Raw genomic sequence first — 16,575 nt, forward strand, 5'->3', positions numbered from 1 at the left:
TTTTTCTACATTGCAATGCAAAGTGGTCCTACTGATTATTACTCCCAGAAAATATTATGCTATAAATTGACCCTGGTGGCACATGCCTGTAATCCCAGTACTTGGAAGATTGAGACAGAAGGATCGCAGCTTTGAGGACAACTTCAATAATGCATTGAGACTCTCAACAACCTAGTGAGACCCCCTGTTTCAAAATTAACTAAACAAAAAGATTCTTCTTTTTTTAATAGAAAAGGCTGAGGGTGTAGTTTAGAGGTAGAACCCTGTTTCAAAATAAAGAATAAAAATTAGGGCAGGAGATGTAGTTCAGAGGGCGAATGTCCCTGGGTTCCATCTCCAGACCCTCCCCCCCAAAAAAAGGGCTAGGGGTGTAGCTTGGAGGTAGAAAAAAAAAGTCAGCCTCAGCTACTTAGTGGGGACCTCCACAACTTAGTGAGACCCTGTTTCAAAATAAAGAATTTTTAAAAAAAGGGCAGGAGGGTGGAGCTCAGAGGTAGAATGCCCCTGGGTTCCATCACCAGACCTGCATAAATAAATAAATAAATAAATAAATAAATAAATAAATAGTCTATAGCTGGATGTGGTAGTAGTTCAAGGCCAGCCTCAGCTACACAGTGGGGCCCTCCACAACATAGTGAACGCCTGTTTCAAAATAAAAAGTAAAAAATAGGGCTGGGGGTGTAGCTAGGAGGTAGAATGCACCTGCGTTCAATCTCCAGTACCACAAAGAAAATGGGGGGGGGGGGCTGAGAGTACAGCTCAGAGGTATAATGTTCCTGGGCTTAATTTTCAGTACCAAAAATATATTGTGTCTATACTGAACATGTACAAACTGTTCCTTGTCATTGTTTCCTAAATAATACAGTAGAGCAACTACTTATATAGCACTTACGCTGTGTTAGGTATGGTAAGCAAATTAGAGATTAAAGTATAGGGGAAGTAGCCGGGCGTGGTGGCGCACGCTTGTAATCCCTGCTCTTGGGAGGCGGAGACAGAAGGATCGCACAGGTTCGAAGCCAGCCTCAGCTACTGAGTGAGGCTCTCAGCAACTTAGTGAGACCCTGTTTCCAAATAAAATATAAAATAGGTCTGGGAGCATTGCCCGGAGGTAGAAAGCCCCTGGGTTCAACCCCCAGTACCACCAAAAAAAAAAAGAAAAGAATAAAAAAATAGGACTGAAGCCGGGTGTGGTGGCCCACACTTGTAATCCAGCATTTTGGAGGCTGAGACAGGAGGATCCCAATTCGTGGCCAGCCTCCGCTACTTAGTGAGGCCCTCCACAACTCAGTGAGACCCTGTTCCAAAATAAAGATTAAAAATTAGGACTGGGGGTGTAGCTTAGAGGTAGAATACCATGGGTTCCTTCCCCAGTACAGCAAAAAAAAAAAAAAAAAAAAAAAAAAAGGACTGTGGGTGAAGCTTGTAGATAGAATGCCTGTGAGCTCAATCCCCAGGAACACACACACACACACACACACACACACACACGTCAGGCATCCTGGCTTGTGCCTGTAATCCCAGTACTTGGGAAGCTGAGATAGGAGGATCCGGTTCGCAGCCAGCACTCCGCAACTTAATGAGACCCTGTTTCAAAATTAAAAATTGGGCTGGGGGTGTAGCTTGGAGGTAGAATTCCCCTGTATTCAGTCCTCAGTTCCAAATAATAATAATAATAAGAAGAAGAAGAAGAAGAAGAAGAAGAAGAAGAAGAAGAAGAAGTTGTTTCTAGGCGGGTAGACTCCGCTTGGAGGAGGGAGGCAGTAGAGCTCTGTGGCCTCTGTGACCTACCACAGCTATTATAACATACTTTGTTTCAGCCCATTTATAACTTAGGAGGAGTCCATCTAGGAAGATTCTGGAACTGCTTCAGGAGTCAGTGGCCTGGAATGCAGCACAGTGTATCAGTGCTGAAACACAGGGTTCAGACCCACATTTCAGGGAAGTTTATTTATTTATTTATTTGGAATAAATTCTACCTCTGAGCCACACCCCAGCCTTATTTTTATTCTATATTTGGAAACAGGGTCTCACTGAGTTGCAAAGCGCCTCACTAAGTAGCTGAAGCTGTCCTTGAACCGCGATCCTCCTGCCTCAGCCTCCCAAATGCTGAATTACCAGCGTGAGCCACCATGCTGCTCAGAGGAGTTATTAGACCTCTCTTTCCAACTTCCCTCCCTCTCTGAGGGGAGGGCCAGTGAGCTTTACCTTCCGGGGCTCTTTGAGAAGGAGAGGGCATGCTAGGGAAGTGCCGGTGAGGGTCAGACCTGTCCTGACGCTGTCACTGCGTTTCTTGTCTATTTTCTTAAGTCAGGTAAGAGATGTCACATCATACGCCTCTCATGGGAAAACTCTGAAAACTATAGCACGGCCTGCTCTTTCCTGAATGCATCCGCAATTTTGCCAGGGAGCTGGGGCACGGCTCTGGAGAGTTGTCCAATCTTTGGGGAAGCAAGTTAGTAATCATTAACAAGAGTCATAAAAAAAATCATATCCTTTGACCCGAGACCCATGTTTCCAGAAAATTGTCCCAAAGGAATTAACTCAAAACAAAAGCAAAATCCATACGTATCAAATTCCCTATTAGAATTTCTCTATGGTAACTAAAAGTGAAGTCAAAGCTTCAACATAAGGGGATAGTTAGCTAGATTATAATACAAATAATTGCAAGAATATTACATATTTACTAAAGTGATAATAACTATCACTACCTGTACTGGGGATTTACCCAGGGACCTTCTACTTCACAGCTACACTTCCAGCCCCATTTTATCTTTTATTGTGAATCAGGCTCTCACTAAATTGCTGAGGCTGGCCTCAAATCTGCAGTCTTCCTGTCTCAGCCTTCTACTGGGATTACAAGTGTGCACCACCATGCTCAGGTGGTAGCAGGGAAATTTTATGGGTTTTGTTTGTTTTGTTTTGGTGGTACTGGGGTTCCTGGAAGCCCTTCTACCTCCGGGCTACACTCCCAGACCTATTTTTTATACTTTTTTAAATTTGGAAACAGGGTCTCCTAAGCCAGCACGCACGGCTGGCTTCGAACCTGCATGATCCTCCTGTCTCCGCCTCCCAAGTGCGGGGATTACAAGCGTGCGCCACCACGCCCGGCCTGTTTGTTTTGTTTTAGTACTAGGAATTGAACCCAGGTGCATTTTACCTCTGACTTATACCTCCAGTTCTGTTTGTTTGTTTGTTTGTTTGTTTGTTTATTGGCAGTACTGGATGGAACCCAGGGGCATTCTACCTTCAAGATACACCCCCAGCCCTATTTTTTTTAATTATTTATTTTGAAACAGGGTCTCGCTGAGTTACAAAGGGCCTACGTAGCTGAGGTTGTCCACAAACCGTGATCCTCCTCTCTCAACCTCCCGAAGGCTGGGATTACAAGCGTGCGCCACCACACCCGGCTCTCTCTATTTTTTTTTTTTATTATTATTCTTTTGTGGTACTGGGAACTGAACCCAGGAGCAAGCTATCTCTGAGCTATACCGCTAGCCCTATTTTATTATTTGTTTTGAAACAGGGTCTCACTAAGTGCAGAGGGCCTCATTAGGTACCTTAGACTGGCTGCAAACCTCTCATCCTCCTGCCTCAGCTTTCCAAATACTGGTCTTACAGGTTTTTTGTTTATTTGATTGTTTGTTTGTTTTTTTAATATGATCTTGCTAAATTACTGAGGCTGATCTCCAAGTTGCAATCTTCTGTTTAGGCCTCCAAGTACTGGAATTGCAGGTATGTACCACAATGCCCAGCTAAAAATTCTAAAAACAAAAAAATGCTAAGTGACAATTTTAAAATTTTATCTACATCTGAATAAAAATCATAGTCAGACATAGACAAAGCATGACTTGTATTGGAAGGTTTGTTTGGGCTTACTGTTTTTTAAAAAATATTTTTATTGGCCAAGCATGGTGGTGCAGGTTTGTAATCCCAGTACTTGGGAGGCTGAGACAGGAGAATTGCAGGTTCCCGGCCAGCCTCAGCTACTTAGGCCCTCTGAAAGTTAGTGAGACCCTGTTTCAAAATAAAAAATAGTCGGATTCTGGGCGTGGTGGTGCACGCTTCTAATCCCTGCGCTTGGGAGGCTGAGACAGGAGGATCACACAGGTTTGAAGCCAGCCTCATCTGGCTTAAGATACCCTGTTTCCAAATAAAATATAATACAGGTCTGGGAGTGTAGCCCAGAGGTAGAAGGCCCCTGGGTTCCATCCCCAGTACCACACACACACACACACACACACAAAAAGAATAGTCAGAGCCAGGCATGGTGGCGCACGCTTGTAATCCCAGCATTCGGGAGGCTGAGACCAGAGGATTGCGATTCGGGGACAGCCTCAGCTACTTAGTGGGGCCCTCTGCAACTTAGTGAGACACAGTTTCAAATTAAAGAATAAAAAACAGGGCAGGGGGTGTAACTCAGAGGTTGAATGCCTCTGGGTTCCATCCTCAGACCTGCAAAAAAAAAAAAAGAATAGTCGGGCGTGGTGGTGCACGCTTGTGATCCCAGCATTTGGGAGACAGACAGGAGGATCGCACAGGTTCAAAGCCAGCCTCAGCTACTTAGTGAGACCCTGTTTTCAAACAAAATATAAAATAGGTCTGGGAGTATAGCCCGGAGGTAGAAAGCCCCTGGTTTCCAACCCCAGTGCCGCAAAAAAAAAAAAGAAAGAAAGAAAGAAAGAAAGAAGAAAGAAAGAATAAAATATAGGGCTGGGGGTTATTTTGAAGGTAGAATGCCCTTGGGTTCAATACCCAGTGCCACAAAAAGAAAAATATATACATATATTCACACATATATATGTATATATAGTTAATTATATTTATTTTTTACTTAATTTTTTGGTACTAGGGATTGAATCCAAGGACATTCTACCTCTGAGCTAAAGTCCCAGCCCTTTTAAGTCTTTGTTTTGAAGCAGCGTCTCTGAGGTTGCTGGTCTCGCTAAATTGCTGTTTTGGCCTCAAACCTGTAATCCTCCTGTCTCAGCCTCCCAAGTACTGGAATTATAGAAGTGCACCAGCATCCACATTGTTATTTTAAACCAAAATCAGAAAAAAAAAATTAGGCAGGGGCATTGAAAATTGGTTTTATTAGGGCTGGAAATGTATCTGAGTGGTAGAGCTCTTGTCTAACAAAACAAAACATACAAGTGCTTGAGGGTTTTTTGTTGTTGTTGTTGTTTGTTTGTTTTTGCGAGTCTGGGGATGGAACTCAGGGGCATTCCACCTCCAAGCTACACCCTCTGCCCTATTTTTTATTCCTTATTTTGAAACAGGGTCTCACTGAGTTGCGGAGGGCCTCCCTAAGGAGCTGAGGCTGTCCGCGAACCGCAATCCTCGGTCTCAGCCTCCCAAATGCTGGGATTACAAGCGTGCGCCACCGCGCCTGGCAAGTGCTTGCGTTTTTCACTGGAATTTCTAATACTGGGGATCCCAGGTGGAGCAAAACCTCTATATTTTTTTTTAGCTCCACAGGAAAATTTTATGTACATCAGGATGAGCTCCACTGAAGGAAATACATATCATTATCCTTCCAAATCTAATAAACACACTGATCACAAATTGCAGTACAAGCCGGGCGTGGTGGCACGCACTTGTAATCCCCGCGCTTGGGAGGCAGAGACAGGAGGATCGCCCAGGTTCGAAGCCAGCCGCGAGCGCTGGTTTAGGAGACCCTGTTTCCAAATAAAAATGTAAAAATAGGTCTGGGAGTGTAGCCCGGAGGTAGAAGGGCTTCCAGGAACCCCAGTGCCACCAAAAAAAAAAAAAAAAAAAGAAAAAGAAAAAAAGAAATTGTAGTACAAGCCGGGCGTGGTGGTGCTTGTAATCCCAGCATTCCAGAGGCTGAGACCAGAGGATTGCAGTTCTCGGACAGCCTCGCTACTTAGTGAAGCCCTCTGCAACTCAGTGAGACCCTGTTTCAAAATAAAAAATGAAAAATAGGGCAGGGGGTGTAGCTTAGAGGTCGAATGCCCCTGGGTTCCATCCCCAGACCCGCAAAATAAAAAAAAAAAAAAGAAAGAAAGAAAAGAAAAGAAATTATAGTACAAGAAGCCAGGTGGTGGCACATGCTTGTAATCCTAGCATTTGGGAGGCTGAGACAGGAGGATCGCAGTTTGAGGACAGCTCCAGCTACTAGTTAGTGAGGCCCTTTGCAACTGGGTGAGATCCTGTTTCAAAATAGGGCTGGGGGTGTAGCTCAGAGGTAGAATGCCCCTGGTTCTATCCCCAGTACCTAAAAAAAAAAAAAAAAAAAAGCAGTACAAGGAAAACATTACATAATCAGAGAATTTTTTTTTTTCCTGAATAAAATATACTCCTACATGTGGGGCTTGGGGCTCTTACATTATCTTACATTTTTATTTATTTATTTATTTATTTATTTATTTATTGGTACTGAAGGTGGAATTCAGGGGCTTTTCTACCTCCAGGCTACACTCCCAGACCTATTTTATATTTTATTTGGAAACAGGGTCTCACTAAGTTGCTGAGAGCCTCACTCAGTAGCCGAGGCTGACTTTGAACCTGTGCGATCCTCCTGTCTCAGCCTCCCAAGCGCGGGGATTACGAGCGTGCGCCACCACGCCTGGCCTCTTACATTTATTTAGTTGGACTCTGACAAATTTGTGGCCTTTGAGCCGGGCATAGAGGCTGAGACAGGAGGATCCCAAGTTCGTGGACAGTCTCAACTACTTAGTGAGGCCCTCTGCAACTTATTGAGACCCTGTTTCCAAATAAAGAATAAAAAATAGGGCAGGGGATGTAGCTCGAAGGTACAATGTCCCTGGGTTCCATCCCCAGTATTGCGAAAAACAAACAAAACAAAACAAAACAAAACAGAACAAAATTGTGGCCCTTGTACCTGATCCAGAACACAGAGCAGACAGCTTTCAGAAGCACTGTGGTTATACAATGTGTAGAAATGACTTGGCATGAGAGCTGGTATGGTTAGCAGGAGGAGAGTTAGAAGCAGAAAAGAAATGTTATCTTCATCTTAGTCAAAAGATACTGGTGGGCCAGGCATGGTGGCGCAGGCTTGTAATCCCCGCGCTTGGGAGGCTGAGACAGGAGGATCGCTCAGGTTCGAAGCCAGCCTTGCTGGCTTAAGAGACCCTGTTTCCAAATAAAAAATAAAATAGGTCTGGGAGTGTAGCCTGGAGGTAGAAGAAGGGTTCCATCCCCAGTACCACAAAAAAAAAAAAAAAAAAAAAAGATGCTGGTAGAAATCATAAGGACAATCTCCCATTGTGATTAGCAGCAGTCCTTTCCTGGAAAAAAGAACTGGGTGTCTCATTAAATTGAATATATATTGTTGTTTTTTTCATATTGCTGGCATTAACTCATATGGAGCTATTGTTTTTTATTTAACTGAGCAGGGCGTAGTGGCACACACTTGTAATCCCAGTACTTGGGAGGCTGAGACAGGAGGATCACAGGTTCGAGGCCCACCTGAGCAACCTAGCAAGACTGTTTCAAAAAGAAAAAATGTAAAAAGGCTGAGGAGCGGGGCGTGGTGGCGCACGCGTGTAATCCCGGCATTCGGGAGGCTGAGACTGGAGGATCACGGTTCACGGACAGCCTCAGCTACTTAGTGAGGCCCTGTTTCAACTTAAAGAATAAGAAAGAGGGCAGAGGGTGTATGTAGCTCGAGGTAGAATGCCCCTGGGTTCAATCCTCAGACCCACATAAATAAATAAATAAATAAATAAATAAATAAATAAATAAATAAATAAATATTTAAAAATTTGAAAATTAAAAAGGCTGAGGAAAGCATGGTGGTGCACAGTTATAATCCCAGCATTTGAGAAGCTAAGACAAGAGTACTGTGGTTTGTGACCAGCCTCGGCCACTTAGGCCCTTGCAACTCAGTGAGACCCTAATGCAAAATAAAAAATAGGGCTGGGGGTGTAGCTCAGAGGTAGAATGCCCCTGGGTTCCATCCCCAGTATGGCTCCCCTCCCCCCAAGCAAAACAAGGCTGGGGGTGTAGTTTGGCTGTAGATGCCTCAGGGATATATACATACATATATATAATATTACATATATAATTGACTGATAAACAAAAATATATACATATACAGGTATATATTACACTGGCCATATATAGCTCAGTGAGAGAGTACTTGTCTAGCACATGCAAGGCCCTTGGGTTTGATCTTTATTACTAGTGTATATATGCATATTTATGGGACATCATGTGATACTGCAAGCTATAGTTTTTGGTGTTTTTTTTTTTTTTTAAGTACTGGGGATTGAACCCAGAGGTATTCTACCTCCAGGCTACATCCCTAGCCCTTATTTTTTGTTTTGAACTAGGGTCTCACTATGCTGCCGAGGCTGTCCTCGAACCTGTGGTCCTCCTGTCTCTACTTCCCAAGCAGTGGGATTATAGGCTCATGCCACCATACCTAGGTGGAAGGTATTTGTGTGTGTGTGTGTGTGTGTGTGTGTGTGTGTGTGTGCTACTGGGGTGAACCCCAGGGGCCTTCTACCTCTGGGCTACACTCCCAGACCTATTTTATATTTTATATTGAAAACAGGGTCTCACTAAGTTGTTGAAAGCCTCAGTAAGTAGCTGAGGCTGGTTTCGAACCTGTGTGATCCTCCTGTCTCAGCCTCCCAAGTGGAGGGTTACAAGCGTGCGCCACCACGCCCGGCTTGGAAGCTATTTTTAAAGACACAAGAGTAGATCTTGGCTGGGGATGTAGCTCAGTGGTGGAGCATGCATTAGATCCTGGTTTTGATCTCTAGCTCCAATTAAAAAAAAAAATCCTTGTTCTTTCTATTCAGCTTAGTTTCCACAGAATAAGTAAAGGAGAATAGTAGATTCTTTGAGAAAATTCTAGAGTTTTGTTTTTGTTTTTTTGGAATGGAAATTGAATCCAGAGGCATCTTCAGCCCAATTTTATATCTTATTTGAAAACAGGGTGATCTCACTAGGTTGCTAAGGCTGTCCTTGAACCTGGGATCCTTCTGCCAAGAACTGAGATTACAAGCATGTGTCACCACACCTGGCTAATCCTTGGGTTTTCTAATAAGTTTTCACGCTGACCTGTTTCATAAGAGCATCATATCCCAAAGTGTGTTCTTTGGGAAGAGTATTTCCTCTGGAGGCTGGACAGTATGTTTTTAAGATGAAATCAGTTACCCAAGCTTGAGGGCTTTCTTTGCAGGATTTCCCAGAGCCTTTGTGAAATCTCAAAAACAAATAAAACCAAAAACAAGCCAGGTATAGTAGCACACCCTTGTAATCCCAGTACTTGGGAGGCTGAGACCAGAGGATTGCAGGTTTTAGGACAGCCTCAGCAAGTAGTGAATCTCTCATCAACCTAGAGAGACCCTGTTTCAAAATAAAAATAAATTAGGAGCTGGGTGTGGTGGTGCACACTTGTAATCTCAGTACTTGGGAGGCTGAGACAGGAGGATCCAGGTTTGCGGCCAGCCTCAGCTACTTAGTGAGGCCTTCTGCAACTTAGTGAGACCCTGTTTCAAAATAAAGAATAAAAAATTGGGCTGGGAGTGTAGCGCGAAGATAGAATGCCCCTTGGTTCAGTCCCCAGCACCACACACACATAAAATAATAAATAATAAGCCGGGCGTGGTGGCGCACGCTTGTAATCCCCGCGCTTGGGAGGCTGACACAGGAGGATCTCACGGGTTCAAAGCCAGCCTCAGCTGCTTAGTGAGGCTATCAGCAACTTAGTGAGACCCTGTTTCAAAAAAAAAAAAAAAAAAAAAGGTCTGGGAGTATAGCCCGGAGGTAGAAAGCCTCTGGGTTCCACTCCCAGTACTACAAAAAATAAATTAATAATAATAATAATAATAATAATAAATAATAATAATAATAAATTAGGGCTGAGAGTATAACTCAGAGGTAAAATGCCCCTGGGCTCAAATCCTAGTATAAACAAATAAACAAACAAACCTTCTCTTGGCATATCAGATATTCTTCACAAAGCACTTCCATAGATCATTATGATTTTCAGTAAGAGCTAAACAAATATTATATTAAGGAAGAGAAAATTAATGCTGGTTATTCTAGTCCTATGTTTATATTACTTTATTTGGATTTTTTTACCTAAGGAAAATTAACTTTCATGTAAAAATTAAGATACGATACAGAGTCTCTCCATGCAAACCCTTAGAAGTAATAAGAAAATTAAAGTTTCTGAACATCATATGCTTTTTATTTAAAAAATTGCTTTTCTATTTATGAACAGCAATTAGGAAAAAAAATTTAAGTTGGGAGTGGTGGCGCACGCTTGTAATCCCAGCATTCGAGAGGCTGAGACCAGAGGATCGCAGTTTGTGGACAGCCTCCGTTATTTAGTGAGTCCCTCTACAACTTAGTGAGACCCTGTTTCAAAATAAAGAATAAAGCCGGGTATGGTGGCTCACGCTTGTAATCCCAGCGCTTGGGAGGCTGAGGCAGGAGGATCGCATAGGTTCGAAGCCAGCCTCAGCTACTTAGTGAGGCGCTCAGCAACTTTGTGAGACCCTGTTTCCAAACAAAATACAAAATAAGTCTCTGAGTGTAGCCCAGAGGTAGAGAAGCCCCTGGGTTCCACCCCCAGTACCACAAAAAAGAAAGAAAGAAAGAAAGAAAGAAAGGAAGAAAGAAAGAAAGAGAGAGAGAGAGAGAGAGAGAGAGAGAGAGAGAGAGAGAGAAAGAAAGAAAGAAAGAAAGAAAGAAAGAATAGGGCTGGGAATGTAGCTCAGAGGTCAAATGCCCCTGGGTTCCATCCCCAGACTCGGAAAAAAAAAAAAAAAAATTGGTAACCCAGAGGCATTCTGCCTCTGAGGTATACCTTCAGCCCAATTTTATTTTTTATTTGAAAACATGTTGCACTAGGTTGCTGAGAACCTTCCTAAGTAGCTGAGGCTGGTGGCTTTGAACCTGTAATCCTCCTGTCTCAGCCTCACAAGTACTAGGATTACAAGTGTATGCCACTACACCAGGCAGAAATTTTAATTTAAAGATACTATGTGTAGTGTCATGCATGGTGGTGCATGCCTGTAATCATAGTACTTGGGCAGCTGAGACAGGAAGACCACAGGTTCAAAATCAGCCTCAGCAGCTCATGAGGCTCTCAGCAACTTTGCAAGACCATGTTTCCAAAAAAAATTGACTTGAGGGTATAGCTCAGAGGTATAATGCCCCTGCACTCAATCTCTAGCACTAAGAAAAAAGAAAAAAAAAAAAACAGACAGGAAGGAAGGAAGGAAGTCATGACATCATGTATGGCCAGACCTGGTAGCATATGCCTTTCAGTACTTGGGAGACAGAGACAGAAGGATTATAGGCTCAAGGCCAGCCAACTTAGTGAAATTCTCAGTAACTTAATGAGACTCTGTTACAAGACAAAAAAACAAAAAAGGACTGGGGATGAAGCTCAGAAGTAGAATGTCCCTGGGTTCAATCTCCAGTACAAAAAAAAAAAAATATGAATAAAACCTACAGGCTTAATTGAAAGGCATAAAATGACTCCCAAGTGGCTGGGTAGAATGTGCCGTGTTTGTGGATGCAGAGACAAAGGAGTTAAGATATGGTCTCCATCGTTCGTTTCCTTTGCTTTTTTTTTTTTTTTTTCAGTACTGGGGATTGAACCCAGGGGCATTCTACCTCTGAGCTACATCCCAAGCCCTATTTTTTATTCTTTATTTTGAAACAGGGTCTCACTGAGTTGCAGAGGACTCACTAAGTAGCTGAGGCTGGCTGCGAACCTGTGATCCTCTTGTCTCAGCCTCTCAAGTACTGGGATTACAAGCATGCACCACCATACCCAGCTTTTTCTTTGCTTTTGAATTAAGATTTATATCACTCTTAACCGGGCGTGGTGGCGCACGCTTGTAATCCCAGCATTTGGGAGGCTAAGACAGGAGGATCGCTGTTCGCAGGCAGCCTCAGCTACTTAATGAGGCCATCCATCCACAACTTAGATCCTGTTTCAAAATAAAGAATAAAAATAGGGCAGGGGGGTGTAGCTCAGGGGTCGAATGCCCCTGGGTTCCACCCCCAGACCCACAATAAAATAAAATAAAATTATATATTTATATATATAATCTCCCACTCTTCTCACACTTTTGTTGTCTCGTTTCTTGTAATATCTGAAAACTAAGGAGTTGGTGGTCCTTTCATTGTCAGAATGTCTTCTGCCTGTCTCAGCAAGCCTCTGGCAAACATGTTTTGGAGCTCTGTGTAAAGATCCCCAGTAATAACCTGGTGTTCATCAGGATCCTGGTGAAATGCAAAAAGGCCTCAAAGCATATTAGTATAATATCAGATTCTATGAAGGACCATCAAATTATTTGTCTTTGAACTGCTGGATAGCTCTTTAGATACCTAAGAAAGAAAGCGCTTTTATCATGCTCAAAATTGCCCAATTTAATTTTACTAAATGAAGTGTAATAGGTATAAATAAAAGTCTTTTCCTGGTTTACAACTCTCCCAGGAACTATGTTTGTGCTACTTTTTTTTTTTTTTTTTATAATAGACTCAGCCCCAAGACATGCATGGGGTTGGGTAAGTGACCCAGGCTGGGCCAATAATAACACCTCAATCTTCTGGCCTGTGATTGGTCCAGGTGGTGATGCCTGTGTCTGTGTGATTCAAGCCTGGTCATCCTTTCCCCTCGCAGGGAAGAATAAAGCTCCCGACAAAAGATCAACAAAGAGACCAATAGTCTTTGGACCTCTCGTTCTAGTCACTCCTACGCTTTCATGGATTGATTATATAAACCAAAGTATATATTATATTTATTTTTTTTATTTTTTGCAGGTCTAGGGATGGAACTCAGGGGCATTCGACTTTCAAGCTACACCCCCTGCCCTATTTTTTATTCTTTAATCTGAAACAGGGTCTCACTAAGTTGTGGAAGGCCTCACTAAATAGCTGAGGCTGTCCAAGAACCACGATCCTCCAGTCTCAGCCTTCCAAATGCTGGGATTACAAGCGTGCGCCACCACGCCTGGCTCTATATATTATATTTACATTTCTTCCTTTCAGTTTTCTGTCCCTCGTAATCAAGGAATCCTTACAATAAGTGGTACGCTTTGGTTATGAAATGCCCGCAGAAAAGCTCCTGTGCCGGGCAATGCAGCAATGCTCAGAGGTGAGTGAATGGACCATGAGGGCTCTAACCTCGTCAGTACACTCATCCATTAGCAGATTCATGATCTGAATGCATTTGCAGGGTGGTAACTGCAGGCATGTGGAGCTTGGCTGTCCAAAGTAGGTCGCTGGGGGCATGGCCTCGGGGACCACATCCGTCCCTGACCCCTCCTCTCTTATTCTCTCTGCTTCCCACTGCCATGAGCTGAGCAGCTCTCCTCCACCATGCCCCGCCATGATGTCTCTGCCTTGGAGCCAGCCCACCAATGACTGAACCTCTGAAACCAGGAGCCCAAATAAAACTTTTTTTCTTTCTTTCTTTTATTAATTTTTTTTTTTTTTTTTTTTGGTGTGGTGGTATGTGTATTACTGGGGATTGATACCAGGGGCATTCTACCTTTGAGTTACACCTTCAGCACTATTTTACTTTTTCTTTTCTTTTTAAATTTTTCTACTGGTGCTATTTTACTTTTTCTTTTGAAACAGGGTCTTACTCTAAGTTCCTGCAGCTGGCCATGAATCTATGATCCTCCTGTCTCAGCCTCCCAAGTACTGGGACCAAATAAACCTGTCCTTCTCTGAGCTATTCAGATATTTTGACAGTGATAAAAAGCTGACACAATCAGTAAGTAGCCTGAACCTTCCAATGCAGATATTTCCCAGGAGTCTATGTGGACTCCCTCTACTGTTGTCAGAGGTCATTCAGGGAAGCAGAACCCCTGAAAGTTAGGGGACAAGGCGTTTATTCTAGGAGAGAGACCCTACACATTTGCAAGGGGAACTGGGGAAGTGAGGGTCCAAGGGGAAATTTGGAAATCAGAAACGTTACTGTCAGTCAATCTGAGAAGCTAGACACATCCAACCACTGGAATGGGACGGCCAAGGCAAGGCTGTGGGTGTTGGGGGACACTGCCCCTCTGCATACTTGCTGCCTTTGTGAATCACTGTCAAGCATTTGGCAGTGAGTCAGGGGCCACTGTTGGTAAACAGGATCCACAGCTGGTAAGAAGAGATGGATCAGGAACAGGGCAAGGACAATCTAGAATCCACGGGCACCTCTGCATCTCTCTACACCGTCTCCTAACCATGCCACTCACAGAGGGTAAGGGCTGCAGCTTCTCCTCCGCCTTCCAAATCTCATACAAATTCCCCTTTGGGTCAGTTCCTATCTGGAACCATGCAGAGGAGTTTCTGGGAAAGGCAGCTCCCAGCTTATTCAAGTTGACAGTACAAATTGCTCTCACCTTTCTCTGGGCAGCTACACAGGAAGAACATCATAGGAAGAAGGTTCCCCCAGTGAAAGGAAATCAGATGTTATGCCAGTTGACTTGTCCAGGGTTTCTGCAGCACTCTGACCCTGCACAACTAGTTGCTTTTTCCATTGGGAAATTTCTCTTGCACCCTTCTTACCCCAGCCTCTGCAGCCCTGTTCTCTATATCTGAGAGCCCCTGATCCTCCTCCCAAACCTATAGGTTCACGAGCAGTCCTGATATTGAAAAGGAAGATGATACTTGGGAATACAGCACAAAAGAGCCAGCTTTGACTTCTCGCCCCTGTCCTAGGTCCTGTTGTCTGGCTACTGCCTCTCTCCTGGAGCTGAAGGGCCCCCTTTGGTGCTCTGAGTGTTCCCCCAGGTCTCCCAGGACTAAGTTCCTGCCTTGCCGCTCCCCACTTCCCACTCAGGTCCCACCTCTGAACTCCAGGCAGGAACAATGAGCTGCTGCCTGCTGACTTACTTTCCCAGTGTCAGCTTCTACACAGCTGATTTCCAGTTACAGCCAGCACAGGACACACTTGAGCAGTGCTTTTCCAAGTGCGTTCAGTCCCCACCTTGTGTGTGCAGCTTCCTCTTGCTCTGTGGAATCAGGAGGTCACAAACTTCTTAAGCATTGCCTCACACCACATACTAACCTCTTTTTTGACTTTCACTAAAGTTTGACTCTCCCTAGATACCCAGATATTTATTTATTATTTATTTATTTATTTTGCTACCTCAAACAGCTCTGTCGATTTCTTTTTTTTTTTTAATATGGAGTACAGATGGGATTGTTCATCTTTTTGAGCCTAGCACAGCTGAATTTGACATACAGTTATGTTTCATTTTCTCACTGAATTTATCTCCAGTTGAATACCAGAGGCAGCAGCTGCCTTTTTCTTCTAAAGCAAGAAAGTCACCGTGGCTATATTTTTATTTTTTGATTACCAAGGTCAGTATCTGCATTCTCAACTCTGAACAAAGATCTCCCAAGTTGAGCTGGGAGTCTAGCTCAGCGGCATGCTTCCTAGCAGTGCAAGGCCTTGGATTCAGTCTCTAACACTGAAAAAAAAAAAATCCACAGAGTCATGGTGAGATGGATGACTGGTCATTCACTCAACAGACTCCCACATGTATTTAAGATATTTGTCTTGGCATCCAACAGGTGTTTAAGGTACTTATCTTGGCAGAATGACAAAGGGCTGCATGCCACGGATCTTTGGGCTCATTCCAAAGCATCTCCAATGATGACAGTTCTGCCCAACAATGCCAAGAGTGTTAATTTAATACCCAATTTGTTGCTACCCTCTGACCACCTCCTGTTATACCAGATGACTTTGATACTTTTGATTTTACTAACCAACTACTTAATTGTCTTGCTCCCAGATTCTATGTTCTGCCTGCCAAACTGGACAGCTTCCCAACGCCCACACCTGTGGGCCACCTTCCCAGGGCATAGCCCACCTTGCTGGGTGTGCCAAGCGCCAGGTCCCCACCCCTCCTGGTGTGCCTTGTTCCTTCAGTGCTCTGGACTAGGTTGGCTAAGATGACCGTGACCATCATTAGCACACTGAGCACCAGATGTACAGACTCATGGAAATCACTTTAAAATACCTCTGCTCGCTCCAGGGAAATATATCAAGAGATAATAAAGGTTCTGATGAGATATTCTTGGATCATTAAATCATCTCATATAAGCCACTTTAAACCTTAACAAGTCAAGCAAGATTCCTATTGACCACATTATAGTTAGTAAATTAGGCTTTAGTTCACGTGTGCGACCCAATGATACTTTTATGTGCTCTACAGTTCATTGAGCTCCCTGTGTAATCATGGTTTAGAGTACATTTAAGACTGTTTTATGGACGCTGGAGCAGCAGAGGTATTTTATTGTTGTGGGTGATTGTAGATTTTTTTTTCTTTTTTTGCGGTACTGGGAATAGAACCCAGGGCATTCTACCTCCGAGCTACACCCCAGCCCTATTTGTTTTTAATTCTTTTTATTTTGAAACGGGGTCTCACTGACTTGCAAAGGGCCTCACTAAGTAGCTGAGGCTGGCCACGAATCGTGATCCTCCTGTCTCAGCCTCCCAAATGCTGAGGTTACAAGTGTGTGCCACCACACCTGGCTTGTGATTACAAATTTTAAAATCTTTTTTTCTTAGGGTGTATTTTTTTTTTACTTATTTAGTGCTGTATCCTTGGGTCT

This window comes from Muscardinus avellanarius (genome assembly GCF_963383645.1).
Source record: "Muscardinus avellanarius genome assembly, chromosome: 16".
In the NCBI taxonomy this organism is placed as follows: domain Eukaryota; kingdom Metazoa; phylum Chordata; class Mammalia; order Rodentia; family Gliridae; genus Muscardinus; species Muscardinus avellanarius.